Here is a 15,262-nt window from a genome sequence, read left to right on the forward strand (position 1 = left end):
CCTATGTTTATTTTGATATGTTCCTAGAGAAAATTGTGTTGAAATATGTTAGTAGCAATGATGCGGATTGGATCCGTGATGTGAGGTTTATCCTCATTGCTGCACAGAAGAATTATGTCCTTGATGCACCGCTAGGTGACAGACCTATTGCAGGAGCAGATGCAGACGTTATGAACGTTTGGCTAGCTCAATATGATGACTACTTGATAGTTTAGTGCACCATGCTTAATGGCTTAGAATCGGGACTTCAAAGACGTTTTGAACGTCATGGACCATATGAGATGTTCCAGGAGTTGAAGTTAATATTTCAAACAAATACCCAAGTTGAGAGATATGAAGTCTCCAACAAGTTCTATAGCTAAAAGATGGAGGAGAATCGCTCAACTAGTGAGCATGTGCTCAGATTGTCTGAGTACTACAATCGCTTGAATCAAGTGGGAGTTTATCTTCCAGATAAGATAGTGATTGACAGAATTCTCTAGTCACCACCACCAAGTTAGTAGAACTTCGTGATGAACTATAATATGCAAGGGATAATGGAAACAACTCCCAAGCTCTTTGTGATGCTGAAATCAACGAAGGTAGAAATCAAGAAAAACATCAAGTGTTGATGGTTGACAAGATCACTAGTTTCAAGAAAAGGGAAGAGGGAAGAAGGGGAACTTCAAGAAGAACAGCAAGCAAGTTGCTGCTCAAGTGAAGAAGCCCAAGTCTGGTCCTAAGCCTGAGACTAAGTGCTTCTACTGCAAAGGGACTGGTCACTGGAAGCGGAACTACCCCAAGTGATTGGCGGATAAGAAGGATGGCAAAGTGAACATAAGTATAGTTGATATACATGTTATTAATGTGTACTTTACTAGTGTTTATAGCAACCCCTCAGTATTTGATACTAGTTCAGTTGCTAAGATTAGTAACTCGAAACGGGAGTTGCAGAATAAACAGAGACTAGTTAAGGGTGAAGTGACGATGTGTTTTGGAAGTGGTTCCAAGATTGATATGATCATCATCGCACACTCCCCTATACTTTCGGGATTAATGTTGAACCTAAATAAGTGTTATTTGGTTTTTGCGTTGAGCATGAATATGATTTGATCATGTTTATTGCAATACGGTTATTCATTAAAGTCAGAGAATAATTGTTGTTCTGTTTACATGAATAAAACCTGCGATGGTCATACACCCAATGAAACAAGTTCATTGGATCTCGATCGTAGTGATACACATATTCATAATATTGAAACCAAAAGATGCGAAGTTAATAATGATAGTGCAACTTATTTATAGCACTGCCGTTTAGGTCATATTGGTGTAAAGCGCATGAAGAAACTCCATACTGATGGGATTTTGGAATCACTTGATTATGAATCACTTGATGCTTGCGAACCATGCCTTTTGGGCAAGATGACTAAAACGCCGTTCTCCGGAACAATGAAGCAAGCAACAGATTTGTTGGAGATCATACATACTGATGTATGTGGTCCGATGAATATTAAGGCTCGCAGCAGGTATCATTATTTTCTGACCTTCACAGATGATTTGAGCAGATATGGGGATATCTACTTGATGAAACATAAGTCTGAAACATTTGAAAAGTTCAAAGAATTTCAGAGTGAAGTGAAAAATCATCGTAACAAGAAAATAAGTTTCTACGATCTGATCGTAGAGAAGAGTATTTGAGTTACGAGTTTGGCCTTCAGTTAAAAACAATGTGAAATAGTTTCACTACTCATGCCACCTGGAACACCACAATGTAATGGTGTGTCCGAACGTCATAACCGTACTTTATTAGATATGGTGCGATCTATGATGTCTCTTACCGATCTACCACTATCGTTTTGGGGTTATGCATTAAAGACAGCTGCATTCACGTTAAAAGGGCACCATCAAAAATCCATTGAGACGACGCCTTATGAACTGTGGTTTGGCAAGAAACCAAAGTTGTCGTTTCTGAAAGTTTGGGGCTGCGATGCTTATGTGAAAAAGCTTCAACCTGATAAGCTCGAACCCAAATCGGAGAAATATGTCTTCATAGGATATCCAGAGGAAACTATTGGATACACCTTCTATCACAGATCCGAAGGCAAGACTTTTGTTGCTAAATTCGGAAACTTTCTAGAGAAGGAGTTTCTCTCGAAAAGAAGTGAGTGGGAGGAAAGTAGAAAACTTGATATGGTAATTGTACCTTCTCCCTTATTGGAAAGTAGTTCATCACAGAAATCTGTTCTTGTGACTACTACACCAATTATTGAGGAAGCTAATGATGATGATCATGTAACTTCAGATCAAGTTACTACCAAATCTCGTAGGTAAACCAGAGTGAGATCCGCACCAGAGTGGTACGGTAATCCTGTTCTGGAAGTCATGTTACTAGACCATGACGAACTTGCGAACTATGAGGAAGCGATGATGAGCCCAGATTCCGCAAAATGGTTTGAGGCCATGAAATCTGAGATATGATCCATGTATGAGAACAAAGTATGGACTTTGGTTGACTTGCCCGATGATCGGCAAGCCATAGAAAATAAATGGATCTTCAAGAGGAAGACGGACGCTGATAGTAGTGTTACTATCTACAAAGCTAGAATTGTCGCAAAAGGTTTTCAACAAGTTCAAGGTGTTGACTACGATGAGATTTTCTCACTCATATCTATGCTTAAGTTTGTCCGAATCATGTTAGCAATTGCCGCATTTTATGAAATCTGGCAAATGGATAAACAAAACTGCATTCCTTAATGGATTTCCTAAAGAAGAGTTGTATACGATGCAACTAGAAGGTTTTGTCGATCCTAAAGGTGTTAACTAAATATGCAAGCTCCAGCGATCCATCTATGGACTGGTGCAAGAATCTCGGAGTTGGAATATACGCTTTGATAAGTTGATCAAAGCATATAGTTTTATACAGACTTGCGGTGAAGCCTGTATTTACAAGAAAGTGAGTGGGAGCACTACATCATTTCTGATAAGTATATGTGTATGACATATTGTTGATCGGAAATAATGTAGAATTATTCTGCAAAGCATAAAGGAGTGTTTGAAAGGAGTTTTTCAAAGAAAGATCTCGGTAAAGCTGCTTACATATTGAGCTTCAAGATCTATAGAGATAGATCAAGACGCTTGATAAGTTTTTTCAATGAGTACATACCTTGACAAGATTTTGAAGTAGTTCAAAATGGAACAGTCAAAGAAAAAGTTTCTTGCCTGTGTTACAAGGTGTGAAGTTGAGTAAGACTCAAAGCCCGACCACGGCAGAAGATAGAAAGAGAATGAAAGTCATTCCCTATGCCACAGTCATAGGTTCTATAAAGTATGCCATGCTGTATACCAGATCTATTGTATGCCCTACCACTGAGTTTGGCAAGGGAGTACGATAGTGATCTAGGAGTAGATCACTGGACAGCGGTCAAAATTATCCTTAGTGGAATAAGGATATGTTTCTCGATTATGGAAGTGAAAAAGGTTCGTCGTAAAGGGTTACGCCGATGCAAGTTTGACACTAATCTAGATGACTCTAAGTCTCGGTCTAGATACATATTGAAAGTGGGAGCAATTAGCTAGAGTAGCTTCATGCAGAGCAATGTTGACATAGAAATTTGCAAAATACATGCGGATCTGAATGTGGCAGACCCGTTGACTAAGATTCTCTCACAAGCAAAACATGATCACACCTTAGTACTCCTTGGGTGTTAATCACATAGCGATGTGAACTAGATTACTGAATCTAGTAAACCCTTTGGATGTTGGTCACATGGCGATGTGAACTATGGGTGTTAATCACATGATGATGTGAACTATCGATGTTAATCACATGGTGATGTGATCTAGATTATTGACTCTAGTGAAAGTGGGAGACTGAAGGAAATATGCCCTAGAGGCAATAATAAAGTTATTATTTATTTCCTTATTTCATGATAAATGTTTATTATTCATGCTAGAATTGTATTAATCGGAAACATAATACATGTGTGAATACATAGACAAACAGAGTGTCACTAGTATGCCTCTACTTGACTAGCTTGTTAATCAAAGATGGTTATGTTTCCTAACCATAGACAAAGGAGTTGTTATTTGATTAACGGGATCACATCATTAGTTGAATGATCTGATTGACATGACCCATTCCATTAGCTTAGCACCCGATCGTTTAGTATGTTGCTATTGCTTTCTTCATGACTTATACATGTTCCTATGACTATGAGATTATGCAACTCCCGTTTGCCGGAGTAACACTTTGGGTGCTACCAAACATCACAACGTAACTGGGTGATTATAAAGGAGCACTACAGGTGTCTCCAAAGGTACATGTTGGGTTGGCATATTTCGAGATTAGGATTTGTCACTCCGATTGTCGGAGAGGTATCTCTGGGCCCTCTCGGTAATGCACATCACATAAGCCTTGCAAGCATTGCAACTAATGAGTTAGTTGTGAGATGATGTATTATGGAACGAGTAAAGAGACTTGCCGGTAACGAGATTGAACTAGGTATTGGATACCGACGATCGAATCTCGGGCAAGTAACATACCGATGACAAAGGGAACAACGTATACTGTTATGCGGTCTGACCGATAAAGATCTTCGTAGAATATGTAGGAGCCAATATGGGCATCCAGGTCCCGCTATTGGTTATTGACCGGAGATGTGTCTCGGTCATGTCTACATTGTTCTCGAACCGTAGGGTCCGCACGCTTAAGGTTTCGATGATAGTTATATTATGAGTTTATGAGTTTTGATGTACCGAAGGAGTTAGGAGTCCCGGATGAGATCGGGGACATGACGAGGAGTCTCAAAATGGTCGAGACGTAAAGATCGATATATTGGACGACTATATTCGGACATCGGAAAGGTTCCGAGTGATTCGGGTATTTTTCGGAGTACCGGGTAGTTACGGGAGAAGCAATGGGCCTTGATGGGCTTTAGTGGGAAGAGGAGAAAGGGCCAAGGGGCTGCTGCGCCCCCCCTCCCCTTTGGTCCGAATTGGACTAGGGAAAAGGGGGCCGGCCACCTCTCCTTCTCCTCCACTTCCTTCTCCCTTCCTCCCCTCTTGATGGACTCCTACTAGGACTTGGAGTCCTAGTAGGACTCCCATCCTGGCCGCACCAATAGCCTTGGCCGGCCTCCTCCTCCTCCATCCTTTATATACTGAGGCAGGGGACACCCCATAGACACACAAGTTGATCCTCGTGATCGTTTCTTAGCCGTGTGCGGTGCCCCCGTCCACCATATTCCACCTCGGTCATATTGTTGCAGTGCTTAGGCGAAGCCCTGCGACGGTAGAACATCAAGATCGTCATCACGCCATCGTGCTGACGGAACTCCTCCCCGACGCTTTGCTGGATCAGAGCCCGGGGATCGTCATCGAGTTGTACGTGTGCTAAGAACTCGGAGGTGCCGGAGTAACGGTGCTTGGATCGGTCGGATCGGGAAGACATACGACTACTTCCTCTATGTTGCGTCAACGCTTCCGCAGTCGGTCTGCGTGGGTACGTAGACAGCACTCTCCCATCTTGTTGCTATACATCACCATGATCTTGCGTGTGCGAAGGAAATTTTTGAAATTACTACGTTCCCCAACACAACGAAGGTTACAGAGGCCCCGCCCGCGTCTTTAGATTGATAGACGGTTGGTGTTGTCATTGGTCCCTGCTGAGACGCCTTACCAGCCGTCGCCTTTTTATTCTTCCTGGGCCTAAGAGCCACATCTTCATCGTCATCTGGGAGATCGATGACGTTGGGCGGAGCTACGGAGAACATCAGTCGACTCTAAAGTGAACCGCTAGAATTCAATCGACCGAGTAGCCAAGAGCAAGATCATATGAGTTTTTACCTTGGTTGGAGGTGACCGTATCTTCCATCTCCTCGTCTCGGTACTAGAGAGAAGAGGTTCCTGATGTAGGAGCACTGCAAAGACCCGCACCCAGTCGGTTATGTTCTGTTGTTCGAGTCGACACAAAAAAAACAAGTCAGATGATTACCCGGAGATGGTAGGGATGGTCACTTTGATCCTGGGCAGAGCTTTTGGCAGTTTGAAGGAGGTGGTTTTTGGTGCTTTTGGCGCTGGAGGTGGCACAACCTTGGGCTGCTTCGGAGCCTTCTCAATCAGCGCTGGGGAAGACGTCCTGGGACGCTTCGAAGACTGCCCAGTCGACGCAGTCACCAGGTCCGGAGTGCTCACTGGGTTGTGAGTGTGTTTGGATCTCCTCTCCCTGCGAGGAGGCGAGTCGACCTCTTCGTCTTCAGTCGATTCGTCGCTCTCCTCGTCCTCCTCGGCATCCGAGCGCCACTCGCCGCTCTCGCCCCCGCTCGCTCCTTCCTTGACGTCTTGCTCCTGCACTCCATTGGGCATCGAGTACATGTCAATGAGGGCCTGAAAAGACAATGATCAGAAGAAATTCAGTCGACCATCATCAAGGTGTCACACAGTGAATCGGAAAGATACTTGGTAAAACAGAATCATACCTGCTCCGGCTGGCGCGAGTGGTCGAATGGAATCACCCTCCTAGACCCCCGAGGGTTGTCTTTGTTGTTGGTGATTCCCATCAGCCACTTCTCCAAGATGTCCTCACTGATGTCCTCCGGGTGGATCCGAGTGGAGTCCTCGAGTCCAGAGTACATACACATCGGAAGATCATGAGCCTGAAGTGGTTGGATGCGTCGACCGAGAAAGACCTCCAGCAGGTCCATCCCAGTCACCCCGTCACGGACGAGTTGGACGACCCGCTCGACCAGCACCTTGACCTGCGCCTTCTCTTCTGGGACCACCTTCAGGGAGGAGGGCTTCTCCACTCAAGCCAGAGAAAAGGGAGGAAGTCCAGTCGACTGACCTGGGGTCGGCTGGTCCTTACAGTAAAACCAAGTCGACTGCCAGCCTCGGACCGAGTCGGGAAGGATCATTGCTGGGAAGGTGCTCTTGTTCCTCATCTGGATCCCCAGGCCCCCGCACATCTGGATCACGTGCGTCCTCTCATCACTCGGATTGTCCTTTTTGACTGACTGGGAGCGGCAGGTGAAGATGTGTTTGAAAAGACCCCAATGCGGTCGACAGCCCAAGAAATTTTCACACATTGACACGAAAGTAGCCAGATAGACTATGGTGTTTGGAGTGAAGTGGTGGAGTTGAGCCCCAAAGAAGTTCAAAAGGCCCCAAAAGAAAGGATGGGGGGCAGAGAAAACCCGCGATCGACGTGGGTGGCGAGGAGAACGCACTCACCCTTCCTTGGCTGTGGCTCGGTCTCGTTCCCCGGGAGCCGCGCCGATTTGTGGGGGATCAGTCCCCCCTCCACCAGGTCGTCGAGGTCGTCCTGGCTGATCGTCCAGCGGATCCAGTCGCCCTGGATCCAGCCCGACGGTAGGCCGGATCTCGACGAGGATCCGCCCCGGCTGGTCCGCTTGCCCTTCGCCTTCGCGGTTGCCTTCTCGCGCGCTCCAGCGCCACCGTCTTCTCTTTTCTCATGACGGCGGATTGAGTTTGAGCGAGGGTTTGACGATGAGAGCAGGAGCGAGCGTGGCGGAGAGGTCGAAGGAAGAAGAAAATAGAATGGGAGCGCACGGGGCAGAGACCCGGTCCGGTTCCTTTTATAAGGTCGTTCCCCGAGTGACTGACTGGTAGGCCCAGACGATCTAAACAAATCCCGCAACAGTTGCGCATGCAGTACGTGGCGAAAAAGGTGGCACGGAAATCGAGGAGACTTGCCTAATCCGTCCGATTACCGCAGCCCCGCCCGTTTGGCGCTCTTCCCGAAATTCGAATCCCGCGAAATCCACGGAGAGTAGAGCAACTTGTCAGACTGAAAACGTCCTCTACATTATTATTCGGAATTCTACCATGAAAATTCACTCGAGAAAAACCAAGAATGGACCAAGGCGACTGAAGAAGAAGTTGGCATTGTCTCCTCAGTTCATGGCTCCAGAACAAGTTATACTCACAGCACGAAGAATGAGTCGGAAGTGTTCTCAACTCCTTCCCCACTCAAACCCTGATCATTCAGGGGCTAATGACGAAGCTATGTACCTAGGGTAGGGTCATGGATCTATCCAAGATACCCTCCCCAAGGACATCTCTAAAAGAACCAGAAGCAGTCGAAGAGAGATCATCATCCACTCGACCATGAAGTTATGTTCCAATCGACAGTTTTGAAGACACTCAACCATGCGAACAACCACTCGACCACCAGAAGATGTGAAGCCACTCACTCTGCAACGGTCAAGATTTAAGTCATAGCTTTAATAATCATTTATGGGACTTTACTCCGGATGTTACCAGTAACGTTCATCCTTTATGAACATTGAACCCTGTGTAACGGAGGGGAGCTGGGGTCCTGGCACACTCTATATAAGCCACCCCCCTCCTCTGGGGCAAGGGTTCGCACCTTTTGTAATTCACACACATATATCCAGTCGACCGCCTCCGGGCTCCAAGACGTAGGGTTATTACTTCTTCTGAGAAGGGCCTGAACTCGTAAAACTCGCGTGTACAACTCCTCCATAGCTAGGATCTTGCCTCTACATTCCTACCCCCCCTATTCTACTGTCAGGCTTAGAACCACGACAGGCGATTCACCACATGGACATGAAGTCGGCGTTCCTCAACGGCGACCTGGCGGAAGAAGTATATGTCCAGCAGCCACCGGGGTTCGTCGCCGCTGGCCAGGAGCATAAGGTGTTGCGACTGCAGAAGGCGTTGTACGGACTGCATCAGGCCCCGAGAGCGTGGAACACCAAGCTCGACGCAACTCTTGTCGCCATGGGCTTCCGCCGCTACAACTCTGAGCATGCGGTCTACGCACGTGGATCCGGCCACGAGCTTCTTCTTCTGGGGGTGTACGTGGACGATTTGGTGATCACCGGAGCAGATTTCAAGGAAATCGATAACTTCAAGAAGGAGATGAAGGGCACATTCAGGATGAGTGATCTCGGGCTGCTCTCCTATTACCTAGGCATTGAGGTGCGCCAGGAAGCAGCCGGGGTGACCATCGCTCAGAGCACGTACGCCGACAAGATTGTGGAGAGGGCTGGACTGGCTGGGTGCAATCCGAGTCCGACACCCATGGAAGCACGTCTGAAGTTGAGCAAGGACAGCACGGCGGCTCCGACCGACGCAACAACATACAGAAGCTTGGTGGGGACGCTGCGCTACCTCACGAACACATGGCCTGACATCACCTATGTTGTCAGCTATGTGAGCAGATTCATGGAGTCACCCACCGTCGAACACCTGACGGCGGTAAACCACATCATCAGATATGTTGCGGGGACACGCAGCTTGGGCTGTCACTTCCCGCGCCGAGGAACTGGAGGAGCAAACCTCTTTGGGTACAGCGACAGCGACATGGCCGGTGACATTGACGATTGCAAGAGCACGACGGGGGCACTGTTCTTCATTGGAGAGAGCCCCGTCATATGGCTGTCGCAGAAACAGAAAGTGGTGGCCCTCTCATCTTGCGAGGCAGAGTTCATAGCGGCCACCACTGCTGCCTGTCAAGGGGTGTGGGTGGCAAGACTGCTCGCAGAGATCACCGGCGAGAAGCTGCAGGTGACTATGCTTCTGGTGGACAACAAGTCCGCCATTGCACTCTGCAAGAATCATGTTCTGCATGACATAAGCAAGCATATTGACTTGCGCTACCACTTCATCAGAGAGTGCATAGAAGAGGGGAAGATGGAAGTCGATTACATCAGAACTGGAGATCAGCTGGCTGACATCCTGACAAAGCCTCTGGGATGAGTCAGATTCTTTCAGCTGTGTGACAAAATTGGGATGAAGAAAATAATGTAGGCAGACTAGAGTTTAGGGGGTGATTGTTGAATAAACCCAAGTCTGGAGGTTTTTAGGCTAGTGTAGTTTGTTTTCTTCAGTTTCGTCAGGTAGTTTCAGGTAGCGAGAATAGCTCATGTTTTCGTTGGAGTCTAAACGAGTCTTGCGCCCCCTCCAGATCGCTCGTGGGATGGCACAAGCACCACGATCGGTGGTGGCGGAGTGTAAGGGGTCACGACCCCATTTTCCTTGTTGCTTCCGCAAATAAAACGAGAGAAAGAAGAGCAGAAAAGCTGCAAGTTTTACGCAACGCAAAACCTCCCTGTTCTTCCTGTCATTTGAGTTTTCAGACAGAGATCAAGGTGAGGTGAGTGAGATAGGCTAGAATTTGCCAACACAACTTACCTCTGTCTATTTATTAGGCCAAAAGGGTCTGTCTACGGCTTTTAGTTTGTTGGGAAATGTCTACAGCTCAATTGAATGGGAATATATATTGTTTCTCCATCGGCTTTGCACATCTATACCTACTAATAAAAGAAATATAGGTATTCTTAGTCCGTCATGCTATTTTGTAGAAAACCCCTGACGTTTCTGACATTAAACCTGCTGTACATAACAATTGTTTTTAAAAATACTTATATCTTCTAAACCGTAACTTCAAATTTAACATGATATATATGGAATTTGATTATAAAAATATGTAGAATCTAAATATGATGTTATTTTATCTGTTAACAACTTTTTTATTAAAATACTATCTAGGCTGCAATGTTAATCAATAATGCATTATCCGTCTTTTTTCGTACCGGTACTGATTCAGATTGGGGATGAACACCTCAGCAAAATCAGGATTTGACATGAAATTGAAGATAAATTTGCTAGAGACACCCAATAAATAAATACATGCATGACAAAAAATAAAAAAAATAGACCCAATAAAGATGGGATGTCCACTATAAAATAAATAAAGGAGAAAATACAGAGGAGATCTGATAAAAATGAGATGTTGCATTATTATCCTATATATAAGAAGAAGAAAAAAGAGGACATGCATGAAAAAATTAAAAGGAGGCATGCATGAAGAAAAAAAAGACAAATTTGATAAGATATAAGTAGTGATGAAACAGGGACCAATACCTATAACATGTGTGGCAAGAAATAGTGATGAAATAGGGGCACAAGTACGTGCGTCAACATGAGACCATACAAGAATGTTGTTTTCTAGACAAAAAACTCCTTTTATGATTAAAAATACTGTGTCTTTTTAACAACTCTTCGTGTATTTGAGAAATAGCTACAAATTCTCGGAATATAGAGCATTTTTGCAAATTAAGAGCGTTTGGTATTATTTTTTTCTCCTGTTGCAATGCACGGGCCTTTTTGCTAGTCTATGCATACAAATCTAAGATAATAATTATGTTCATCTAGTGCAAAAAATATAGAACTTGTTCTCATTGCTTAAAAAAGGAATTCACATGAATTACAATGTTAAATCATTAGATCACCTGTTCTCAGAGTCATCGTAGACTGGGAAATAAAAAAATCTGATAGAGAATTAGTAAAAAAATCAAAGGTTTGCCTGCTTAATACGAGGAAACCCGAGCAAATATTATGATTACAACTCACACATAAAGATAAAAAAGATACGATCAATACCACCCTGACGTGGCCACCAACAAAAGCTCGACACATGCCAAGGATATCCATCTACCGAGGCCATCAACAAGCATGATCGTCTCATCACCCATCTCTCCAGATGCATCGATTTCGACCACACAACACACGATGGAAAAAAACACCGAACACTGCAACAAACACACTACCATGTTGCTCCTTACCAAGTAGTCGGCCATATATGCCCACCATTGCTCTTCTAACCGAGTCACAATGCCAACGGATCCGGGAACTGTCCTGACCTCCATACGGACAAGCCACGAGCAACTGGTCCTGCCAACGTACAACGGCTCCATGATGATGCCTCTAGGAAGAGCATCAATGCAGGAAGTGTAATCCTCATCCAATCAAAGAAGATTTCAACCAAGGGTTTCCGTTAGCTTGGGTCTAGGGGCGAGGAGGAAAAACAACATCACACCAGTGCTTCCTAGGAGGTTAAAGGTGCCTAGCAGAATTTCATCGTCACCTATTTTGGCCAAAGCACCATAACATGATAAAATGGGTTTAACCCAAATCTACCTTGGCTTCTCCAACCCATCATCGATCATTAGACTACCCGCGTGCTAACAGCTGCATCTGCCAAACTAGATCTCGAGATGTGAGTATAGAAACAAGTACAATGCACATCACAAGAACACAAATAAACCAAATTTGCGAGTAGATAGTACGTAAAAAGTCCAAATTTGGTGCGAACAATACCCGTTTGTGCTACTAGTCGTGGTTGTGTTGTGTTGATACTTAGCAAGTAGTGGTCTAAATTTTGATTTGAATTGTTGTGGCATGAAGAATGTAGATTATATTGTGCATGTGCCATCAGTTTGCTCTCTCCATCGGTCGACCTCACGCTCATGGTTGTGCTAATCTAACTCATGAAAATACAGAATTATTTTGCTCAAACATAATATCATAAAAATCACATATATCTCATTACAAAGGTGTGGCAAAATGCCACATCTGCTTATTGAACAGTAGCAACACATCCTTGTAAAGACACATTACTTAAGGAGACACATCCTTGTAAACACACATTACTTAAGGAGCCTACACAAGTACACCACATGCACGATTATTTCAACTTTTCTAGCTAAGTACCGTGTGATGCGGCCATCATGTATTCGTAAGCACACACACTCGCAAGCTCGAGCTTATTTATTTGCCTACGAGCTAGAAAATGGCTGATTAATCAGTTAGATAGATCAGACATGAACCTTCCAGTACATTTATTCCAGCTTTTTTAGATATATAATATATCAAGTACTGGTAAACCCAAGCTTCGCCTTGGACTGTGGTCGTGGAACTTGGTTGATCAATCAGTTGGATAGATCAGTTGAACCTTCTCCCACCGGTGCCCGTCGGTCGCTGGCAGTTGAAGTACATGGCGGCAACGGGCTGGCTGAGGTTGAAGCGGCGTGCGAAGTTGCACGAGTTAAAGTTTTGGCGCACTTGTGGCGCAAACACTGTCCCCCGCCCTAGCTGCTGGTACAACACCAACACGATGCGGTGGATGCCCATGGTCGGTCTTGGGCTCTCATATGGCACAATCTCTTAGCCTGCCATTTCATCAACAAATAAGGTAGTTAAGATATGATAAACATGCACTTTTCCCCGGAAAAAGAAAAAGGGATAGCATGTGATTTGTGATTTTTTTACTGTATTTGTCCCCTTCCTTGAGATAATTGATTTGCAGTAAGGTGGAAGATGATGAAAATAACAGTTGTAAAACCGTCTTTAGATTCAACATGGGTGTACATGCATCATTTTGTTCACTACTTGAAGCTATTATTTATGTATATGCCGGAATTTTCTTGCTTACCCTGATTAGCATGGGTGCATTGGTAGCCAATTACTTGTAGTCACAGAAAATGAACTTTAAGTGTATTGATACGTCAATCATAAAATGTCAGATTAGATACATGCTTTCAATATACTCATCGCCATTTTTCAGGGCATTACTCCCTCGATCTTTAAATATATGACATTTTATGGAAATATATGAAATCATAGATATTTATATTGCTTTTCGAGGATCTCACCATTTCACCTAAACCTCATTTAGTTCGGGAAGGAAGTTTGTAGTGCAATTATGTTCCATTGATGGGGCGTTAAAATGGCAGTTGCTACTTGGTAACATAATATGTGTTTTACCTCAACATAAAGCCAATAATCCATTATGTGTTCTCTTCTTGAAGTCATATTACACAAGTAAAAAAATGCCTCATTTTAAAGTAAATATTCTTCCTTCAATTTTGTGTGTGTCAGTTCTGCAACTTCTTGCTTACACACAATTATACCTTTCACTATATGTATAGCAACATTGCACCAATTGATGTGGAAAATACCTAACTAGGTTTGCCAAATACTTTGCAACAATAATTAAAAAAATCTAGCATTATAAAAAATATTCTACAAGTACAATATACAAAATAATACAATTTCATACATCAGAATAATTTAAACAATAACCTTTTAAAATTGTACATTAAGTATAAGGGTTTGCGCATGAATGGAATATCAACTGTAATACCTTGTATGAACCATTTGGCAGAGAGCATGGATGAAAACTTTAGTGTTATGGGAAGAAATTTTAACATATTATTGGATGAAGGAAAGTTTTACATGAATGCAAGGTATGGTAACTGTGTATGCTTGTTTGCATATAATGTGGATATATACTCACCAAAGCTATTGTTTGTTGAGGATGGGACATCTGTCACCATCCTGCATACCAAAGAAATAAAATAATTAGAGAAGTTCACCAACTTATAGTTGTGATCCAAAAAACGTGCATGTCGTAGAAGAAGACAGCTCGTGTAGGAGTTCCGACTTACCAATGCAGGTACTCCCTCAGTGTCGGGTTGCTGGGATTAGGCGCATCAGGATCCACCATAACCTAATTATTTGCAATTAACACAACACATGGCCGACATGTTAGGGGATAAAAATTAACCATGGTTATATTTTGGGTCGAGCTACCAACAAACAAGTTCATGCAACATGCAACAATGAGCTTGCTAGGTGAAGCCCTTGGTCTCCCATGCTCTTTGGAGTCCACACCACACCATACACTATGTCCTATTATCAGTGCAGTACTCCTTTTGAGTTCAAAGTAATAGGCTTACTAGGGTATAGGCAACACGAAAATCATCACCGCCGATATCAACTCTAGGTTTTAGAGAGACTGACGGTGACCGCAACTCCATGCCATTAAACACAGGCCTCCCATCATACATCACAGTTAGAGGCACTGAGCTAGCAAATGGGTCTAAAACATCTCCAACCATATGCGCCCTTGTCAAGGAGTCATTCGCCATGATATTTTGGAGTCTCAAAGCATGTGTATACACTCTTCAACTACAAAAGCATGGAAGATTACAAGGATTTGAGGAGCTATTTATAGACCCCGAGAGGGCTCTACTTTTACATGTGCGTGCCAACACACACGCACGCACGCGCGTGGTTCACATTCTAATAATTTTGACAATTTCTACTCCCTCGAACAAGAGCTTGCTTTCAGTTCACGTTAGCTACATTCGTTTTAATAGAAATATGGTGCCGATCTACTTTCCACAATATGCCCTTCTACTTGTTTGGTAGAATTTTAGACTTTATTCCTTTGTCGTGCTAGTGTTTTTAGCACCATCTCTTTCACGCGATAAGAGCACATATAACAAATGTTTGGGAATCGCATATGTCCTTACCATATCAATTATATAGAGTTATATATCTTGGGTTCTTCCACGCATTAAATTCCAAGAGGAAGGCCTCTACTTCTGATTTTACATGGTATCATTTATATATAATTGGGCATGTATCAGTTGGCTAGCTACAGTGTCAATTA

At 43.9% G+C, this 15,262-nt stretch overlaps 1 pseudogene; it reads right to left on the minus strand.

Moving 5' to 3' along the window:
• Positions 1–12,747: 12,747 nt before the first annotated feature.
• Positions 12,748–14,735, minus strand: LOC119327940 (annotated as a pseudogene).
• Positions 14,736–15,262: the final 527 nt, after the last annotated feature.

The sequence above is a fragment of the Triticum dicoccoides genome, chromosome 7A (assembly GCF_002162155.2).
Source record: "Triticum dicoccoides isolate Atlit2015 ecotype Zavitan chromosome 7A, WEW_v2.0, whole genome shotgun sequence".
Taxonomy (NCBI): domain Eukaryota; kingdom Viridiplantae; phylum Streptophyta; class Magnoliopsida; order Poales; family Poaceae; genus Triticum; species Triticum dicoccoides.